The 15216-nt window shown below is 38.4% G+C and overlaps 1 long non-coding RNA gene across 3 annotated transcripts; it reads left to right on the top strand.

The window, feature by feature from the left end:
* Positions 1-9931: 9931 nt before the first annotated feature.
* On the top strand, positions 9932-15114 carry LOC307019741. 3 transcript variants are annotated; one of them, XR_013802728.1, is made up of 3 exons: positions 9932-12836; positions 13227-13287; positions 13388-15114. It is a non-coding gene; the product is annotated as an uncharacterized lncRNA (long non-coding RNA). The 3 variants fall into 3 exon arrangements; XR_013802729.1 differs by having other exon boundaries at positions 13370-15114; XR_013802730.1 differs by having other exon boundaries at positions 13227-15114.
* The last annotated feature ends 102 nt before the right edge of the window (positions 15115-15216 follow it).

The raw sequence follows: 15216 nt of genomic DNA, 5'->3' as shown, positions 1-15216 counted from the left end.
CCCATACTTGGATTAACTTGATTAAAAATGTCATGTATCATTATATTGAACAGCAACGGACTACACACACTACCTTGCGGAGTACCATTTTCCACAGCATAAACACTTGAATATTCTGCACCTACTCTTACTTGTATTTTTCTGTCCAGTAAAAATTCATAACCCAATTATATGCTTTACCACCAATTCCCAATGATTTTAACTTGATTAGTAGTCCTTCCTTCCAGAGCATGTCATAAGCCTTTTCAATATCAAAGAAGACTGCAATCACTACTTCCTTGTTGGTCTGTGCTTTCCTGATGTCTGATTCTCAGCACAATATAGAATCCATTGTATGCCGACCCCTACGGAACCCACTTTGACATGGGGACAACAGAGCTTTACTGTCTAAGATATATGTTAACCTTTCTGTAACCATTCTTTCCATGATTTTGCATACATGAGATGTCATGGCAATAGGCCTGTAGCTAGATGGATCTGAAGGGTCTTTCCTTGGCTTTAGGATGGGCACTATTATCGCTCGTTTCCACACTGAAGGAAGTTGGCCAGAATCCCACACCCTATTAAACAACCTTAACACAATGACTAGAGTGTTATCTGTCACGTGTTCCAACATTTTTTAACAAACACCATCTTTCCCAGGAGTGGTTTGACGAGTACTAATAATTGCTCTTCTCAACTCAAACCTACTAAAATGCAGGTCCAACTGATCCCCTAACACTTCTACTTTATCCAATATTCTCGGGTTTTCCATGAGTGTATTATTTCTGCACTGCCTGGCTTCCTCTGTAAGGTTATCTGAACTATGAACTTTCCTAAATGTTTGAGCTAGAAGTTCCGCCTTTCCTAAGTTTGTGACAGCCATTTTGTCCCCTCTGCTCAAAACTGGCAACTCATAATTCTTTCGAATTCCCCCCATTCTCCTAATCATGTCACGATTCTCATGTTATGTCACGTTTATAGTTTTGTAGGTTTGGGTGTTTTTGCTGTTTTCCATGTCATGTTTTCCTTTGGGTAATTGTCTGATTATGTTCACCTGGGCCCCTGTGTTTTCTCCTCCCTCCTCACCTGTGTCTTGTTGTGTGATTAGTCTTGTGTGTATTTAAGTTCTGGGTTTTCTGTCTGTCTTGGTCGGTTCGTCTTGTTCCATGACTAGTTCTGCGGTGAGTGTTCTGTTTTGTCATTGTATATATATATAGATATATATCTATCTATATCTATCTATCTATCTATCTATCTATCTATCTATCTATCTCTATATATATATCTATCTATATCTCTATCTATCTATCTATCTATCTATCTATCTATATATATATATATATATATATATATATATATATATATCTCTATCTATCTATATATCTATATATATCTATCTATATCTCTATCTATCTATCTATATTTATATATCTCTATCTATCTATATATCTATATCTATAGATATATATATCTCCGGCAGAAACGGGAAATGCCGTAACTGTATGTAACAACGGTTTCAAATCAGAATCTCTTAGACAAAAAGTTTAAATGAATAACTCAAATAAAACTCCGAACATCTTTCATTGTGTTTCTATATATCTATCTATCTATCTATCTATCTATCTATCTATATATCTATATATCTATCTCTATATATCTATCTATATCTCTATCTATCTATCTATCTATCTATCTATCTATATATATATATATATCTCTATCTATCCATATATATATATATATATCTCTATTGTTAGAAATTAAAATCAATGTTTTAATGGGGAAATGTAGTTTAAACATGCTGTCAGTTTTAATGCTCTTTTATACTGAAAAACCAGAAATTCTTGTGCACAAGCAGTTAAGCTTTTAAGCTTTTATTCTGAAAATCCTTCATCTCCGGTTAGCATTTAGCATGTGGCTAATATACGATTTCCTGAAGAGGTGAATTTAGTAGCGAAATGATATGGAGTGGTGCAAACCGAAGCCTACTGATTTAACACTACAACGATAGATGTCGAGATATTACCATGCTGAATATTAAATGAAGGTACAGTTTATTTGAATACATTATTGTTTACAGACGAGTAGCATGTGACAACATCCGGAATGACCGGCAACCAAACGAGCCGAGAAGTATTGTTTAGAGTATTGATTACAGCGTTTAGAATGTGTTAAATGAAAAGTGATGAAAGAGAATATGAGGAGAAACGGCGTGTTAAGCATATATGAATGTGAAAAGAACCTATCCTCTGTTTAAATGCAATAACGGACATTGGAGACGAGGTGAGCCGGCTGGCGGGGAGGAGCCAGCAGAGGATATATATAGCAGCGCCGGAGGAGAGATCCGCTGTCTTTCTTGCTCAGGAGAACCGGACCACAGCTGTTTGTCTGACGGAACAATATTCTGTCTGTAACACTACCGCGCCTTTTTTAATTAAAGTATCCCATTTGAATCTTTTCAGAGACTCCATTTAGTCTCATTTTAAAGCTTCTCTCCTGGACGCGAGAATAAAGAACACATTTTAACAATTGGCGAGCTAGCCCAGGATCTCGCAAAACCGGGAGAGACTACAGCAGGCTGCTTGCTGGACCCGCTGGCATCCGTTCAGCACACAGAGAGCTCAAATCAACTAGGTATGGAGAAACCTGTTATATCGAATTCTTCAATAGTTAATGTAGGACAATGTTAGTTCTGTGTGTTTGACGGCGGCCAGCGGATCCTGAAAATAGCTGTGCAATTTAAGTTAAAACAAGCCTAAATTGATAAATATTGGTAGTCTACCACGTGGCGTTGCTTTGTTACAGGCAGGGTGAGTTCAATTTCTTTTTTCTATTTAACCCTGCATGCTATTCGTTTGTCTGTTAGTACATGTCGGCTAGAGGCCAATCACTATATGTGTCTTTTTTGGCGTTTTACGTTTTACGTGAATGGTTTTAGGCCATTAAGCAGTCGGGACTGCTTGAGGGAAAGACACAGCCAAAGTTTGAAGCTAAGGTTATTGGAGTGAGTGTTTTGTGTAACAAACAGCGTGAGGCTGTTTTAAAAAAGTCCTATTTCAAGGAAAAGGCCTGAGCAGTTTGAAGCTCTCAGTGGTTACACCATTCTGTTTTTCAAGACATTGCGTTGTGGATTACGGCAGGAAGTGCGACATTCGTGCGTTAGATAGACGATATTCTTCTAATTGTGTTTGCTTAGCGTCCTATTTGTCCCATAAATAGCGTGTTTAAACAGAAGAAATGACCATACTGGCTCTTAAAGTCAAAAAAATTTACGTACATGGGTAGAGGGCTATGACGTAAGGGTATGAGGCCCATTTATCATTGTAAACTAAATGGAAATGTTATTTTAAACTACAGTGTTGTGTGTTGAATTTACTAGACAAAATATCACCTCACCAATTTCAACTCCAGGTGTTTTCTCAAATCCCTTTGTTCTTCAGGTCAAAGGTTGGAAAACCAGTTGCCATTTTGTCTTGACCTCATGTTCACGGTGAGCCACGGCAGTCACCATTTCATGAAATGCTAATTGAAGTACTCTGTTTGCTTTAACACACTGAGGCTGGGCATTCCATCTTCTAAAGAACATCATACTTCTTGTTAGAGTTAGAACTATTGGAAGTACTTCTGCTGGCAAATGTGTATTGGCGGTTATGTGTTGTGTTGTTTAACCATAGTGTAAATTCCTATTTTAAAGATATTTTTGAGGAAACAACCGTTCTCCTTTGTCAAAAACGAGTCAGTTTTGAAACAGCTATTCCCTAGTGGATTAAGCTGGAATTTAAAATAGCGCACTCTGGTGGTAGTACAGAATTATTACCCAAATAGCGGAAACACCATAACATAGTGAATATTCTTCTTTGCAAATGTGTTTTGGCAGTTATGTGTTGTGTTGTTTAACCATAGTGTAAATTCCTATTTTAAAGATATTTTTGAGGAAACAACCGTTCTCCTTTGTCAAAAACGAGTCAGTTTTGAAACAGCTATTCCCTAGTGGATTAAGCTGGAATTTAAAATAGCGCACTCTGGTGGTAGTACAGAATTATTACCCAAATAGCGGAAACACCATAACATTGTGATTTTGAACCAAATTCATATTTCAAAGTCAAAACCATACACGGTACAACTTTATTTTAACATTTCATATTTTAATTTTGCATATTTTTTATATATTAATTAACTTTATTAATATTTTACCTTAAACTTGAAAAAAAAAAAAAAAAATCTATAAAAATAATAAAACTTTGAGCAAAAAAAAAAAAAAAAAAAAAAAAAAAAAAAAAATTAAAGTTCGGACGAACAGCAACGAAGGTGATAGTCAGAAGATTAGTGCTTCATCTTTGATAGGTTAATACATAATTGGAGAACATGTCACCAAAACAAACTAAGTTGAGACTAGATGTAGAGCCAGGCTCAACAGCAGATATCAAAGGAAGGATACAAATCAGATCAGATGCCATAACAGCTCCAAAACTTAGAAAAAACATGGAACCACATGGAGAAACTGTTGGAACAATGGCAAACAAGAGGACTGTATCCAGCTGATGATCAACCAGCACCAGCCCTTCATGCAGGTCACTCTCTGAGAGAATAGTTCATATTTTCCCTCCAGTTTGGAGAAATATTATTTTATCATATGTTAGTTCAGCAGTGTCAACCAATCCTCTAATCCTAGAATTATTGAGACGCATTAGCGACACCAGGGGTATTGTTTTTCGCAGCAACGATGATGCATAATACCATGACAAAAGCCATTATTGAAACAAGTAAACTATTAGAAGTGCTAATTGCTGATTTTTTTATAGTGAATATGCATTTATACCATCAGAAAACCATAAATCATACGATATTTTTGTACCCCTTGTGGGTACACGGAGAATTTATATTTCTTTAATGCAACGTTATGGGTTTTACATGTCCTGTTCAGAATAGGGTAATCATTGCAATATTAATTGAGCATTTTATGCTCAAAGGAGGGAGTGTCATGATTATACAGATATGTTGATTTCAGTGACGTTGTAGTTAATAAATAATAACATGTAGTCAACAAGAGGTATGCCGAAGCTCGGGCCTTCTCCAAGGAGGGAGTGGTCCAGTTTTAGATATTAGACAAATAGAAGTGGATGAATATGTCAGAACTCTGAGTAATATTATGCAAGTTTTGTCTACACAGCAGGCTAGGAAAACTACAGAGATACCAGACGAGACACCAGAAGAGACTCCTGTTCGGCCAGGTGATTGGGTGAGGGTGAAAGTTCACAAAAGACAGTGGGCTGATCCCCGGTGGACGGAAGCGTGAAAGGTTGTAACAAACTTCACACGCGCTCCGGTTTAAAGGTAAAGAAAAAGGAGCAAATTGACACCACCTCACACATTGTCACCCTTCGCTGGCAACTTCCAGAACATTATTGGGAGTTAGGACTGATTTGGCAGAGCTGGAACAAAACAATAAATAGAAATAAGATAAAGATAGAAACAGCTCAAAAGACAAATTGTCTATAGATTTTTATAGATTGTACATTAATGTGAATACCTATTTTTTGTTTTACATCTGTAAAAAGAGTCCAATTTGTTATGTTATTTTTGTACTCATTATTTAAATTCTGTAACAGACACAACCAGGTTTAAAATAGAGATGATGAGAACAAAGCCAAACCAATTGTGGGGTCCCCTAGGGATAAGAGTCGGAATAGCATTGTTGATTGTGCTCATTACACTTGGCACCTTTCTGGTTGGAAGGGGAGTACAATATTATGTAAGACATGGATCCATTAGTTCACTCATAGAATGCCCACATCACTAACAAGACTCCAGCTGGGTTTCAGAGACTTTCACTTCTCCCCAGAGCCAAAAGATCAGCTGAGCAATAAGAGGAGGAGTTAGAAATACTCGGTCCCAAACAAGAGGCGGTTATAATCAAGATGATTCACCCCCTTATATGCAGTTCTTGTATCAAATGATGAGATGGGTTTAAGTGATTGGGATATGTAAGTGATGGGGATTTACAGATTAGGGGAATCTCTAAATACACTGGATCCATGTTTTAGTCTGTACCAGAAACACCCCCTGTTAAGCTATGAACAACCGATCGGTGACCTGAGCACAATTATTGAAAATGATTGTTAGACACAGGCTACTAACCCACAAGTACAGCTTTGTACGTACAAACTCTATGAACAAGATTCCCCAGCAGATAGTGGCGACATTGCAGATATGTCCAGTCACAAAAGTTACTACGGTTCTAAATAACAGTGAGATTTAAAGTGATGGAGAAAATATGGAGACGTTCTTTTATAGTGTGTGAAATATGTGGTGCTTGAAACATCTAGGTATTTAAATGTATAGAAGAAAATGGTTTCCTGAAAGAGTTAATTGGAATAAACATGTTACAGTGGGTGAAGGCAATGTTTAGGGATATGGTAAAATTATTAGTAGACATGAATTGTGTTTAGATGGCATTTAACAACTAAGATGGATAGTATGGTTAGGAAAATAGAGTGGAAAAGGTTGGATTTATTTTACCTCAGTGTGTTAGAATTTAACTATACGTAATGCCTCCCGAGATCTCTCTCTCTCCACCTGTCAGAACGCTACGACCCCATCGTCCAAGCAGACAAAAGACCTCACCACGGAAGACTCCTCCTCCTCCATAGAACAGACAGAGAACCAGAGCTGAACCAACAACTCCAACGCTGCATCCAGAACCATCTCCACCTGAGGCACCAAGAACCAAAACCAGGTGACATAAAAAGGCACACTCTCATCGGTCCCCCACAGGACATGAAGTTCCAAGCTGAGCCACAAGATTTGGGCACAAGAGCAGAGTGTGGGACATGAGAGCGGAATACGCCCTCCATGCAACAAAGTAGAGACTGTAAAGGAGGAGATGAAAAGCAAAGCAGATGGGACACTGAGAAGAGTTACAGCGGAAGGATCCAAGAGCGGATGGACTGAGGAGAAGGTGGACGGAGGAGAGGAAAGAACGGAGGAGTTGGCATGGTCCGGCAGAATGTGAGGGGGTCGTGGCGACAACCAGAGGGGGAGAGAAGGAAAACGGGAGTGAGTGAGTTTACACATAAACACACTTATTCACCAACGAGAAATACGGAAAGAAAAAGATTTATCAGCCATGAATTAATCAATTGGTGAATTTATAAAGAAAAAAGAGGAAACTATTAAATAACCCTAAAAACACACTGAGGGTAGAACATATTATTCAATCTTTTCATCATATCAACAAATTATTCTTTAAGAGTTTTTTTTATTCATGTGTGAATTTGGGGAAGATTTAATTTGTTACAGTATAGACCTACAGTTTAAAGGGATGGTTTTAGTAACCACTCTATAAAAGCAGACAAATCTTTATTAGTATGGAAAATGTTAAAGGTAGAGCTAGTACCAAGCCAAAGATGGTGTTCCAATCTAGAGTATTGATTTCTCCATTGTAGCATGGTTATTACCTCAGGAGGGAAGATTAAGGTGGAAATAACATTTGTTTTTCGTCCAAGATGTAGAGTTTTAAAATGACACTGGGCAAAGAGCGAAAGCAAAGTTTAATTAAAAAAAAAAAAAAAAACTAATGTAGTTGGGAGTAATACATGCGGGGCCTTGGATCACTCATTGTGATGGTACATATTTGTTATAACAAACATCGTTTAGGGAGAAGGGGCCGCTCAACCCACCCTGCAGATGTTTTAAATCTTACTTGCAGCTTCAGAGGGAGCGCACGGCACCAGAGTATGAGTTTTAAAAGACAAGCGCCACCAGCTCCTAAAGGTCATCCATTCACCAGATGACCTGACGTTTAGAGATGTTATTTAAAGGAGAAACATATCTGCCATAGGTGTAAATTCCTGAATTAAACTGCAAACCATTAATGAAATGACTTCTGTTTTTAAAATCCTTGTTAAAGGAGGGAGTAATTATCACATGCTCGGGCACCCAAGGTTCCACACACTGTAAAAGGGGTTAGCATAGGTATTTAAGTAGACCATAATTGAAAATAAATTAGTATAATGAGTTATTGATATTCCACCGGTTTTCACACCATTTCAGGGACTTTATCACTGCATTAGAACAGACCACCCAAAGGTACTGAGTAGGAACTTTTAAGTGATGAAACTCTACAACTGTTGTAACTGACCAAAATCTTCTCCCAGAAATGACTGTCTAGACTGCCGTACCCCAGAGTAGAACGCACAACGGCCCCTTCTAGAGAACATATTACTTTCATACCTTAAATGGTATGAAAGGAGGGAGGGTAAATTTCTCAGGAGGAGACAGTTACAAATGCTAGCAGAACAAGACGACCCACCCCGTATACAGATGTGGATGACAATGATGAGTTAGTTTAAATGATATGGATGTTCGGAGATGAGATTGATCAATGAATGTCCAGCCGATGTGATTCTTTAAATGATGAAATCATGTGAAGAAGTGAGCAAAATTAAAATGGAGTGAATCCATTTCAATTTACTTCATACTATTCCAAGATAGCATATTTTTAATATTTTTATTATTCCAATTAATTTTACACTATTCTAAGATAGTCCATTTTATTTGACTTTATTACTTTATACTATTCTAATATGGTAGATTTCATGTTGTATAAATCATTGCTATTCTAGAATGGTTTGTTTCTTTTCACTTTGTAAAAACAAGTGCCTTAACACTGAGCGTGGTATGAGAACGGTTTCTGTGAAAGGAGGGAGGAAGAAATGTTCTGATACCAAGCCATTGCTGCTATTTTGAAGAATGATATTGAATGTAAACACTAGAAGTTATACACAAGGGAAAACTTTTATGTTTAAACACAGACAAGAATTTATTTTGTATTTTTGTAAAGCCGGCTGTAAAACCATTCCATTTGATTGTATGTTTGTTAATATGAGATATGTAATATGCAAAGTTCAGATGAAGAACTCATTGATTTCAGTATTATACACACCTTTTAGGTGTGTAAGGAGGGACTGTTAGAAATTAAAATCAATGTTTTAATGGGGAAATGTAGTTTAAACATGCTGTCAGTTTTAATGCTCTTTTATACTGAAAAACCAGAAATTCTTGTGCACAAGCAGTTAAGCTTTTAAGCTTTTATTCTGAAAATCCTTCATCTCCGGTTAGCATTTAGCATGTGGCTAATATACGATTTCCTGAAGAGGTGAATTTAGTAGCGAAATGATATGGAGTGGTGCAAACCGAAGCCTACTGATTTAACACTACAACGATAGATGTCGAGATATTACCATGCTGAATATTAAATGAAGGTACAGTTTATTTGAATACATTATTGTTTACAGACGAGTAGCATGTGACAACATCCGGAATGACCGGCAACCAAACGAGCCGAGAAGTATTGTTTAGAGTATTGATTACAGCGTTTAGAATGTGTTAAATGAAAAGTGATGAAAGAGAATATGAGGAGAAACGGCGTGTTAAGCATATATGAATGTGAAAAGAACCTATCCTCTGTTTAAATGCAATAACGGACATTGGAGACGAGGTGAGCCGGCTGGCGGGGAGGAGCCAGCAGAGGATATATATAGCAGCGCCGGAGGAGAGATCCGCTGTCTTTCTTGCTCAGGAGAACCGGACCACAGCTGTTTGTCTGACGGAACAATATTCTGTCTGTAACACTACCGCGCCTTTTTTAATTAAAGTATCCCATTTGAATCTTTTCAGAGACTCCATTTAGTCTCATTTTAAAGCTTCTCTCCTGGACGCGAGAATAAAGAACACATTTTAACACTATCTATCTATATATCTATATCTATCTATCTATATCTCTATCTATCTATCTATATTTATATATCTCTATCTATATATCTATATCTATATCTAGATATAGATATAGATATATATATATATCTCCGGCAGAAACGGGAAATGCCGTAACTGTATGTAACAACGGTTTCAAATCAGAATCTCTTAGACAAAAAGTTTAAATGAATAACTCAAATAAAACTCCGAACATCTTTCATTGTGTTTCAAAGCTCTTTTAGTTTTAAGCCTGATGTTTATAAGCTTCTTAGTTTTTGCAACAGTCTGTAAATATACACAACTTTATAATAAAATGCACACATTTACCTTTTTCTAGACTAAACACAGGTATGATCCTAAGTTAAAAACATATGAGGTTATCATGAGGTTGTTAACATCGCAATTTATCAGTGGATGTTTGCTGGAACTACTTGTAAACAGCGTGTTTCCTGACGGACACACACAGCGTGACTCCGGTCAGGTAGAGACCGGTCTCAAGTCAGCACCGCTGCAGACTCGCTGTTTGAGGGCTTGATAGCCCACTCCCCCTCCACACCGCTCCACATTCGTTGCTTTGGAACAGCCCTCAATATGGCGGACCCTCCGCGTGAACGCGCAAACGGAGGGGTAGGGGTAGGGTGTAGGGGGCGGTTTGAGAATGGGCCGTAGGCCCATTTTCCATTTTCACAACTCCCGCCTGCTACGTCCAGGGTTGCGTTCCGATAATCCAAAAATCAGCTCCTAAATTCTAACCCTATCTCCTATTCCTTGACCTCTGAGTGAAACGTCACGGGGTTAAGGGATAGTGGATAGGACAATTCAAAAGGACTTAGGAGAAGAGACTGCGGTACTTTAGAGAATCCGAATGCACTTTCACTATCCGACGTGTTTATGATGCGCCAGCGGACGTCATTGTGTGCGTCTGCTGCTGTGGGGAAACTGGAAACTACAGTGTTCTATACAACGGACTACAACATGAATGAATAAGAACGAGGGACTCATCTAGAGACTCTGCACCGTGCTCTGATGCTGTTGCTTTATGCTTTATGAACGTGGACAACAGAGAAACATATTCTTCATGACCAAAGTTGGAATTTAAATAAAAAAGTGAAACTTATGCTCGTCACCCTCTTCCTCCGGTCCACATTAATACAAATGATCCCAATACGTATGATTGTATGAACTATGAAAAGATCTTAAAATAAATACAAATGTATGTATTATAAACGTTAGTCTTTAACACATATCACTGTGTATATCACCATTCAAACATCTTTTCAAAGTTGAACAAACCCCATACAGCTCAGTGAAATGTTGACTTTATTTGATCATTGCAGTAAAAACAAAGCACTTTGGCAACTTACCACATACGTTTTAAAATGCTTAATAAGCACCGTAACTTTCATGATATAATTTCTCCGTCATAATCGTTTGTTTCCGTTAACGGCCGACTGTTGTGTGACGCAAATGCTGCGGCTGCAAGGCATTGTGGGGCAGCATTTTCTCCTCTCCTTTCGGTAAGGGAGGTCCAGTGGTTCCTAAGCTAAAGGAGGTTATAAAGGAAGTTTGAAACCTCCTTTCCTTTCATTTGGAGAATTGGAACGGCACTTAACATGGCTGCCACTGACGTACTTCCGGGTCATTTCACTTGGTTAGGAAGGTTCCTAAGCTAAATGGACTATTGGAACGCAAACCATGTCTCCTAACTCGCTTCCTGCCTCGTCACTTCCCTCTGCCATCTCTCGTCCAGTCACGGTCCAGTGTTACCACCGCCCAAACTCCACACGACCATGACCAACCGCCACCTAGTGTTAAAACACGATGCTGAAGTTGGCTTCCAATTCAGAGCATCCGATTCGGCAGTTAAGGGGAAAGTTAAGGGACATTTAATTTACAGCGCTGAGCGAACAATCCTCCGTGTTTGAACCTCTTAAATCGCTGCATAGCCGATTTATTTGGACTGGATTATCCCAGAGAGTCTACAGATTCTTTATAACAGTTTGAGATTTGTGAAACCTTCATTATATTTGTGAACATTTAAAAAAGGCAGATTTCAGTGCTTTTTTCGCATCTTGACCACACATAACCAGGTCCTGATCTAAAACCACTATACCTAGACTCATCAAATATGGACTGGATTATCCCAGAGAGTCTAAAGATTCTTTATAACATGGTTTTAGATTTGTGAAAACTTTATTCTATTTGTGAAAATACAAAAAAGGGAGATTTCAGTGCTTTTTTCGAATCTAGACCACATTGGACCAGGTCCTGATCTAAATCCCTAAAAATCTAAAAATGTTTGGTTTTTGTGACCAGTTAGACTCATTAAGGCCATTGTTTCCCTTTATAAGTACAACTACGGAAGTGGATTGGAGTCTTTCAGAGCCAGTGAAGCTATATATACATTCTTAATCATAGTTTTTCTATGTCAAAAAAAGTATAAACAGCATCAATATCAAAACTTGTTAAACATGCTCATGTCTTTATTATATTTGTGTTGCAAAGGTCATGCCACAGTCTGACAAGCATAACTTGTTTAAGAATTCAAAATGTAGCCCCCACTTCAATCCATAAAGCATTCCAAATATATATCATGTGCAGTGCTCATTAGTAGCCGTCATCCCATGCAGTTTAAATATACTGGGACCCCAGCAAGGCAGCGTTACACTGGTGAGTACATGTGAAAGGATTTCAGGAGACTTTTGCTTCATTTACATTATTTTAGTGGTTTGAGTAAGAGTACTTTTTACAAATTCTAACAATGTATTTTTGAAAATGTATGAAACAAAAAAAAGTCTCCATACCTGTTAAATAACAAACTAACTTTCTACGAATAAATTCAAGATATTTTTTAAGATAGACTATATACATGTTCTGAAGCCACTGTGGCCTCAGCTTGCTTCCGACACAACATTCAATAGCTTTAGCCAGCGCCGTATAGACTGAGAGTTACGTCATCTCCGTTCACTCCAATGGACCACTTTTTTACAGCAATGGCGGATCGTGGAGCCTCTCAATCGTTCCCCTGAAGTTAGCGCCAAGGCTAGCAGAGCTGTAGAGTTGCAGCATAATAGACCGTTCGTGACGGACTTTTAAAGGTAATAAGAAGTTTAAAGATTTATATTGCGGATATTATCAGTACATCTGATTCAAATTAACATGTGTATTAAAGTATGTCAGTGGATTATCCCTAAATTAGTAGATTTAGGGAACGTTTACAGATAACAGATAAAGCTAGGATTCCGGATCAAGTTAGCAACACACGTTGAACAGCCTTTTAACTGTAAATTCCGTTCTCTTAATGTCATTTCGTCCAACGTTGTTGAATTAGAGAAGAGGGGCTTCTAAAAGGGATTGTATGCGGGGGTGGAGGGAGTTAAATATTAGATAAATATAACTTTGGTGCGTGTAAGAGTGAGTGTTTTTAGCAGAGCCATATTGTGTCCTTGTGATTATGTTGATTATTACCTGTCTGTATAATGTTGCAGCTCAGCTGATTTTGGATTGATGGCAAAGGGAGAGGGACTTAAGTGAGAGTGAAAACACAAGGTAAGTTTAATACTACTGTTTTATATAAGTAAGCATACTAAACATGTATTCTATCACTGTATTATATAAGTAATCTTGTTAGTAACCTACTGTATGGCAGGTGGAGGGGCAGTGATGTTACAGGTGGAGGAGCAAAACTGCAAGACTGCAAACTCACAAGACAGAGAAATCAAAGTTTGTTCTCCAGAGAAGAGGTTGATTTCACTTCATTTATTTCATATTTTCTAAAGATGTGGAAATGGCAACAAAAAACAACTTGAGAGCTGCAACCAAGACAACTGTAACAACATGAGTAGAGAGCCACCAAGGTTTTTCAAGTCCCTCTCTTACTCCATTTTGCCAGCCCAAACTTCCAGGTACATGACGGGACACCTTGCTTGTTTTTGTTGTTTGCGCTCCTCTGGCTGGGTGCTGGCAGGTGGAGGGCAGTGATGTTGGCAGGTGGAGGGCAGTGATGTTGGCAGGTGGAGGGCACTGATGTTGAAAGGTGGAGGGGCAGTGGTGTTAGCTGTTACACACCAGGCTCAAACTTAACACATTGCATCCTTCTTTGCAGTGTCCTTATTCCTGGAAGGGGAATCTGCAATTCCTGCAGAGTTTTGTAACCCGTTGGTCCGCACGCAAAGCGAATTTTTAAAGCCTTCTTAATTGTATCATTGCTCCATTTCATCCCCTTTGTGGTGAGTCTGCCTAATGCCTTCAGTTGGTCTTTTGAAAACGTTTTTCTTATATTTCTTGTCCCTAATTTTCATTGTTTTCTTGAGAGCTGCATTTTCCTTCCTGATTTTTCTTAGTGCAGCCTTTGCTTTTTTGGTGATTCCTTCTTGGCTCTTTAATTTTCTCTTTAATTTTTTTAATAGATGTGTTTGACTGGCTGCTGGTTCCCTCGTATGCCGACTGGCTGCTGGCTGAGTGGGTGGTGTCCGCCCTCCCTGTCTCTCCTCACTAGCCATGTCCTCTCTTTCTTCACCCTCACTTTCCTTTCTCTCAGTCTCCTCATCCCTTCTTCCCTCAATCTTTGAGACTAATGTAAGTAGAAGACATGGCACTGTAGATTTTCGAACATTTAAAATATTATACCACTTAAAAATAAGAAATATGACTTTTGTTACTAAGAGTTCATACTTATTATACCTGTGTCACCTTTCAAACTATAGCTGTGATCATGAGCTATGGGCTTTGTAGATACAGGTCCCGGGGTGAATCGTGGTGCAGGGGCCCTTCTGTTTTTGAACACAGGGCGATGCACGAAGATGGTGGGTATAGCCTCTGCTCTCAGCCTAGTCTTGCCCTTTTTTGTCTTGACAAACTGGTCTGCATCAAAATGTGCCTGCGGAGTGACTTGAGGTTACTTCACACACAGAACAACTCAGTTTTGTCTGCCCACATACATATTCCATAGTGGTTGAATACACAGTATTAGGAAACACTTTATACTTACTGGACATGTTATACTCATTACATACTGTATATCAAATATGACCAAGAATGTGAGACAACTTTATAGAAATTCATATCACATCTGTTACTGATGCCATTGGTCATACTTTGTTAAACTCACAAATAATAAAGTTCCATAACTTCAGTTGGGAACAAAGACCACACCTTATCTCCCCAAGGCAATTTCCCATCCAATAGGTGTGCTATATAGGTGTGTATAACCCTTTCTCCTGTCTGTTACCCCCTCTTTCAGCACAAGAACCAGAGGGGGATTCAATGGAGCCTGAATACCTGCATTGAGACCCTCACCCTGCACCCTGAGTCTCAACTCTCAGTGTTTTTCAAGCCTTTCCCTGTTTTTTTGTATTAAACAAAACATTAAGCTTTCTCAATGGTGTGGTTTTCGTTTTGTGAAAAAGTGCAAATGCAGTGTTTGTATATAATATCCTCACATATTTTTTTGCTGTTGGTCGTGAAATTGCTCCAGCT

This window comes from Notothenia rossii (assembly GCF_949606895.1).
Source record: "Notothenia rossii genome assembly, chromosome: 9".
NCBI classification, from domain to species: domain Eukaryota; kingdom Metazoa; phylum Chordata; class Actinopteri; order Perciformes; family Nototheniidae; genus Notothenia; species Notothenia rossii.
This window is presented reverse-complemented; position numbering and strand designations above follow the sequence as displayed.